The sequence below is a fragment of the Rhagoletis pomonella genome, unplaced genomic scaffold (genome assembly GCF_013731165.1).
Source record: "Rhagoletis pomonella isolate Grant_MI unplaced genomic scaffold, Rhpom_1.0 Rhpom_scaffold_00002, whole genome shotgun sequence".
In the NCBI taxonomy this organism is placed as follows: domain Eukaryota; kingdom Metazoa; phylum Arthropoda; class Insecta; order Diptera; family Tephritidae; genus Rhagoletis; species Rhagoletis pomonella.
The window spans coordinates 23,135,726-23,143,584 of NW_023458556.1; positions in this window are offsets into that span (position 1 = coordinate 23,135,726).

Sequence of the window (7,859 nt, forward strand, 5' to 3'; positions counted from 1 at the left end):
TTAATATGAGTAAACGTTTTGACACAGTTTAAGGAAAACACAATTCCTTAGTTTTAGTACTATTTTCTTTCTTCTTAGGAAAAATTAATTTGCCAGGAGGAGATGTTTATTATTTAAAAAATTATTTCATCCCCCGCGAGAGGAATAACTATTCATTTTGTCCGCGGCGTTTAAACAGTCGCAATCCTGGAGCAGGAGATTTTTTTTTAAATATTTTGTATTTATTTTTTTATTGTAATTTTTAAATTATTTGTTTTTGTTATTTTATGGCTTTTTTATTTTACGTTGCTTTTCCACAATAGTTTTTCATTAAAAACGGCGTCAAGCTCAATAAAAATTGTCGAATATAATTTTTAAATTGTATTTTAAAAAGCAAAAATATTTAATTTATTTTTTATGGCATTTGAGTATTTAGGTTTTTGCTTATGAAATTAATTTTACAATTTGTAATTTATATTTGAATTGAAATAATTGACTTACTCTACTTTAACTATCTCCATGCGGAATCGAAACTGCAAAATTAAAGTTAATATTTAAATTGAAATATTTGACTTACCTTACCCTAACCACCTTCAACCGGACTCAAACCAGCGATCTCAGTACCAGAAGCAGTAGTGTTCACGCGACGCAACAGCCGAAATTTGCCAGGAAAGCAATTTACTTTGGCTTAACAGCACTGACAAAATTCAAAATTATTTAAGCAAATTATTACTTATATTGAGTTAATTTACTTTCTCAAATTAATGACGCACTATTTTTAGAATGAACCTGAACCCGGAAAAACTTCTCAAATTAAGCAAATTTTTCGTAATATAAAGGAAAAAACAGTAACTCTAAAATAAGAAGACTTGATTCTTGTTTTGTGGAAATGTATTTTTCTGAGTGTAGAGATGTAATTCAATATTTATTTGATTTCATCAAACAATTAATAAGCTCGATAAGGAGAAACTGTCGAGCCGAACAGATGACTAAACTTCCCAAAGATGGCGAAGATATTTGTCTTGTTGCACATTAAGTGCGCTGCTATTTCTTGTTCTTCGCCGCGCAACCTGTACTGATCCAAATGTATTACATTCCAGTTTGACATGGGCTTCAATGACCAGTAATAGAGCTTTTAAGTATTTCTTGATTATATTTCTGGAATGTGTGCTACCTTTCGAGTTCGCAAAGTACTTTCGATTTTCGTGAAGAAATAGTAGTTCCGAATTATTTGGTTTCTTTTCCAAAATAGTACTCATACTTAAGTCATTACTTTCCATTTGAAAAAAAATTATAATCGCGGAGTGAGATTTGCACCGAAAACTTTGTCAGCACAATTAATCACGCAAACAATTTCACAATTACTTACAACTCGATAAGCTAACATAAACAAGTTGCACTTTTATAGGTTTGGAAATATTTTTCATAAGAATAAAATACCGAAAAGAGTAAGCGGCATTTTCGATTCGAAATTCGAATCTGGCAGAGCAAAATAGTAGATCATTTGACATTATGTGCAGTGCTTTAATTTCCCACCGGGTAGCTGCATATAACAGTCAACCGCAATGCAAAAGCCGTTGACACCAGAGCGAAAGAAACAATTATTTAATAATATTAAATTGTTATTTTGTTAATATGGGTGCCTACGTGGCGTATGAGTGACATATTGTGGATTAGTTTGCATTAAGTTCAGAGGGACATATGTACATACATACATGTGCATAATTTTTACAGCGAAAAGTTTGCAGTGTTGAAAAGTAATAGTAATAAAAGAAAAAAATATATAATATTTACCCAAGCTTTTAAAATAATTAATTTTTAATTTTAATTTAACAAAGAAACGGCATCTTTTTCAATACACAGAGCTAGTTCCTACTTGTCCCTAGCTTTTGGTTTTATTTGAAAGCCATGTTGGCAAAGAGCTTATGTTAACAATTTTTTTCACCTACATACGAAATACTCAAAGCAACATCAACATAGCTTAAATTTAAAATTATATCCTTAACCTCACTGAGGATATTACCATTAATCTGCATAACACCTTCGTTATCTCAAACCGATCCAGTCCCTTCTTATCACTTTTACAAATAATTTGCAGTGCAAAATAACTCTTTTTAAAGCGCAAAAAGGTGCACACATATGCATGTACATATGTATGTGTGTATTGTTAGAGAATATTTTTTCGACAAGATAGATACTTAAACTAAACCACTAAATGGTCCCCCAAATGTGCAGACGAAGATTTTCCAAGACATCAGCCAATAATGCTGTGTAGGCTCTTTGTCTTATGGAACTCGTTAGATAAGCCTACAGTAGTTAAGCAGCTACAGCCAATTTAAAAAAGCTTTGCGACCTTTTTTTAAATTTTTTTAAACCCCTACGACATTTTGAAGCCCCTTAAAATCAATAGCGATTGATGCTACAGGTGGTAAATGCTGCACCCATAGACATTCAGTCAGAGCTGCCGAGGCCTGTTCAGTTATCAAACAATAACTGAAGAACTTATTTTTAAGTCCAACCTGTAAAAACTTTTCACTCTTTGGGAACTGAGCAAATGGATCTGTGTCTCTCGGTGTCTGGACCAAAGGGTTGCATACTCAACTACATCCCTCTTAAATGTGAGTGAAAGCAGGTAGCATCCAGAGCGATTATGTAATTCAGTTTGGTTAGTAGTACTTAACATAGTTTTAGACGTTTAGACGGCAAGAAAGACTACCTACTTTTACAAACTTAACTAATTTCATTGGAAAATGCGAAAGATAAGGGTTTGATCCATCCATCCATTATTAATTTAGTAAGCCAGGAGGAATGATTTGTCAGCCTTGTCGAAAAAATATCTTCCGAAGTTCAACTTTGAAACTTTGTTCATCTAAAGCAAGCTTACCAAACATTGTGCGTTGGACGGTGAACTTAGTACTGGAGGCCACAAGAAACTTGGAAAGTGTTGAACAAGGATGAGTAGGCATTGGAAGCCTATAGAACGATGCTAAGCAAGACTACGGCTATGCTCGCGACGAGTACCAAAGGAGATGGGAAAGATCCTTTTAGCCGGCATTCGTGGATGGACAATGAAAGCAAGGGCACCTAAGAACAGAATTCGCTTACACTTGAGAGGAGAAACTGGAGTAACTTTGTAAAGGAGAGGGGTAGTTGGCGACATTTTTTGGTTTCGGTTATAAACTGACAAATCATTGTAGCACAAAAAAATAAGAAGAAAAAATCCGTAATTTATTGCCGGCTGGATAGAAATCCATTGTATCTTGCAAAGCTCCGCGACTGGGCTTGATGACGAGCCTGGCTGATACTCGTTGTCGACCGGAAAGTACACCCAAAAAAAAATTCTCTTAATTGAAGAAAAACAGCAATCAAAATGAAGAAAAATGGGAACGAAACAGCACTAAAGAAGTTTTATCACCTTTTCATGCCCAACATTTCTTCAAAATGGTAGATTACATGCACCGTCCCATATTTTCGTGTACGTTTTTACACATTCCAAAGAAAAATTACGCATTCGGGAGAATTTTTTACTCATTCGGAAGAATTTTCGACCTTAAAGTAAAGAAAGTTTTTCTTTGATGTAGAGATGGATTTTTGGTTCAGTGTAAGTGTAACTGGTCCTGAAAGCAGAAAGATAAAGGTTTTAGACATATACTTCTGTTGAGATGGATATATTTGATTACTATAGATTATACAGGGGTCGCGACTCGAATAAGGCAACTTACTAAAGGGCGATGCTAAAGTCGGATATTCAAAATACTTACGAGGCGACGAATAGAGCTGTTGAGTGAGTGCAAGCCCGAGTAGCCTAACTGACATAAAAAAAATTAGGTACAGCTTAAAATGCATTACTAGAATCCGAATTCGCCCTAGGCGTTCCTTTTTAGATCTTTTTATTACAACTAAATATCCGGCAGGAACTTTAGTACTGCGCCTAAATTGCGTGATTTGGCTAAGTCCTCCGTTTCGTTTGTGTTTGTGCAAAATGCGCTGTTCAGTTTCCACATCCGTCTTCCAAACTGCGTCGCTTTGGCGACTAAATTCCCAGTTTGGCCAGCTGAGGTTTAAGCCTGCAGTATTCTATCAGAATTCTTGTAATAATTCGCGAGTTGTTCTTGGAGTTATTCCTATAGCGATTTAGGTTATATCGTTGGTGAGATTATAAAACGTTTTGTGTTAATTATTACGTTTGATACTTAAATGATCTGTCACCTGCACCTGAACGTCTGAACGTCCATAGGTAGACAGTTTAAGAGAGTATGATGATTTATGCTTTAGACCTGGAATATTGTCCCAGAAGTGATTTCTTTGAGCCTCTTCCTCCAGCCGGGCCAATGCACAGAGTGCCCCTTTCTCTATGCCTCAGACGGGCTCTGAGCCAATGAAAGGGGTTGCTGCTTCTTTCTTCTCAAGTTTATTGGCAATATTATTTGCTTCAATACCAATAAGTTCCGAAATCCCCAGAACCCAAACTCGATTGGTCAGATCAAGATTGTTCAGCTTATCAAGCACGTCATTACCAGTTTAGATGTTTACCTGATACGATTTGAGGGCTTTAATAGCCGCTTGGCTGTCAGTCAAGATCGCTTTGTTCTGATTTCGGTAGTTTTGCTCGATATTTCGCGCATACATAGCATATTAATTAAATATTACACTGGGCTACAGTACTTTTAGAATCAAAAGAACTTATTTAAACTTAAAATTAAAAATAAAACTGAAGCAACACTATAACTACCTCGCTCTCACTCTCAAAACCATTCATTTTTTTTACTAATATGGCATAAATTTATGTATTTTTTACTAGGCTCAGCTATCGGTATGTATAACTGTCAGACAGTTTTCATATTACAGTAAACTACATTTTTGTCCAATGTGAACCAATTTTCAAATATCGCAATTTAGAGATTAACCTGACTTCAAGTTATTGTGCCAATTGTTTATAATAAAGACAAATGCAAATTTAGATACACGACTTCTCACCGCAAATGGAAAAGTCCATTATTTCCGTTTGCACTTTTAACTATTAGTTACATACATACATACTGTACCCTTATGTAGGTGTTTAAAAGGAATATGTATGTGTGTACATAGATACTCTCGTATTGGACGCACAACAAGCACATCTCCGTAGACAATACCAAAGCTGTACGAAATTTATCAGCACTGCCTGCATAAATTCATTAGTAAAACCGGGCAACCAAAATCTTCTACCGACCAACAAAATTTAAAACCGTATTTCTGCCAAATAAGAAAGTAACGAGCGCACACACACACCTGTGTATTATTTTGAGTATATACCCTGTGGGGAAAATCTCTAGCTCTGAACCCAGTACTCGGTCGCGATAAATCTCTTTTGCATGCAAATAACTGGAGAATTTAACATGGCGATGTTCTAGGAAGTGTCAATTGCCCCCCGCTGCATCCCTTTTGCGATAATTCCGAACTAGTTCTAAATTCGATAGATAAGATCTAGCTCGTTCTGCATCCCTCTTTCTATAATTCCGAACCAGTTCTAAATTCCTCACCTTAGATATAGATTTCTAATGAAAAAAGTGAACTAAATTTTTTTTTTTAAGTACCACAGTTCGCTGATTTTAAACTGGTGGGAATCTACTTACTATCGGACTGGTTCGTTTTTGGCGATACAGATCTTGTACGGAACTAGAAATTTGATTCACTAGTCCGCGGTTTCCCTGCAGGGTACATATGTGTTTATGTACGAGCGGGGGAGTTCGAATGTATGCACGTGGGCATTTAACTTCTGCAACAATTAGAAATTATAGGGTTCAAGGCTGCCGTTGGCCTTCATTGTTAGCAGCTGCCACCTTAGTGCAGGCAAAACAAAGTCTGAGTTAACTGATGGAAAATATACATCAAAGTATAGTTAAGTTGTATTTTTGTAAATATTAGAGTTAGATTTAGTAAGTAATATTTGAGGAGAAGGGTGTATAATATTGGCAGTAAAGTTGCATTTAAATGCCCTATTGTTTTAGATTTTTAGCCGGCGTTGAAAAATATGAAAGCTAATGCCAACTTTCAATAAAAGAAAAAAAAGAACTATACACTAAACTTAAGTTAATTGTCCATCATTTAATATTTGCTTTGCAGCTTTAAAGGAATTTCGACTCCGTGCAGCTTTTGAAAGCTTTAAACTGAGCATTATCAATTTATGAAAACTGAAAATAATTTTTCACTTAAATTGCTCAGTTCAAACTGATTTTATTTTAAATTTGTTTAAAAAATACTTTTTTCTGTTAAACAATTTTTTATCGCCAACATGGAAAAATCGATTACGACTCTGTTTGAAAAAAGCATGTTAATTTTTTTCTTAGTGTAGTAGAACATAGTGGTAAGTAGTACGAATTAAGTGGAGGTTAGTAATAAATCTCGAAAATAAGGATTTTCCGTGAAAAATTGCTTTCATATTAATTTATATTTATTTATTTTCTTGATGCTCACTGTTCAATTTTTAATACACTTTAAATACCTAATAATAGATTTCTGCCTTTAGAGACTACTATTCATTCAAAAATCCATCAAGCTAAAACACTATGTAAGTAGATACACTCTAAAAAGTGCATGTAAAAATACTACTGAAAAGTGTTTATTTTCCAACCAGAATCTGTTCAAGTATACGCACAAGATGTTCAAGATTCGATTTTGAACATGAGTTGTTTAAAATATACACATTAAATGTTTCAAATTACAAACATTTTGAAGGTAAAAATATATTTTTTACAAATAATAAATACTAAGTGCCAGGGGCGCACGTAGAAATATATTTTTGGGGGAAAGAGTTTATACTTCTAAATATATATCATCAGAAAATACTGAAAATTCGCTGTTTAAAATACATTTATGCAAGTTTTATGTACAGAATGAACTAAAAAAAATAAACTTTTTAAAGTTTCATAAATTGCATTTTATTTACATAAAATGTACAAAGAACTCAGACATTTTCAACCGGCTTCAAAAAAGGGGAGGTTGTCAGTTCTTCGGAGTATTTTTATTTCTTTTATTTATTTCACCGCATAACTTTGCACTGCGTGAACCGATTTTTTTTTACCGGAAAGATAGTACCGTCGTCCCGTAACTTGGTTTAGATCCGATCAGTAAATCATGAAAAAATTAACGGTTAAAGATGCACTCAACTTTCAAAAGTAATACAACATTTTACAAAAGAATTTTAATATAAATAAATTAAATAATTTCACGAAAGTTTTACACTTTTTTATTCATTTTCGTCGATTTCTTGTTTCTCATTTTTTAATACTTCGAATAACGAAAATTTAGCTGAACTTGTATTTTTATCATGTAGCTCATTTTGGTGAAACGAATTCCAAGTTAGCAAATTAAATCTTCGAATGCTTCTTAAGTACATATCAGTGGTAAACTTTTTTAGGCTGTAAAGTGTAAAAAGCAACAGTAACAGGTCTATTCTGCGCTGGTAATAAAAAGTTTGTAACCGGTAAATAAAGTTCCTGTAAATTTTTAAACCCTTTTCGCATTCTGTGTACTCTTGTAACCGGTAAATTTTGTTACCATCTCATAAGCTGGTAACAAAGTATTGCCCCTTCAAACATGCAATGCCAGAATTCGCACAATTTTCCATAGCTGAATTGCTGAATATTTTAACTGCATTACCAACGTTTCTAGAATCACGGTGACAAGAACTGGTAACATTTTTTGGTAATAAAATTTTCCGGCTACAAAATCTTCGGTAACGTGCAGAATAGACCTGTAAGTGAGCATGCATTGCATATTTTTAGGACAATGTTTTCATTCGCAATTAAACTTTAAAGAGCTCTCAAGAAAAAAGAAAAATTCTTACAAATTGACGCACAAGAAATGGAAAAGAAATTTTTTTCTATCAAAATTTCTTA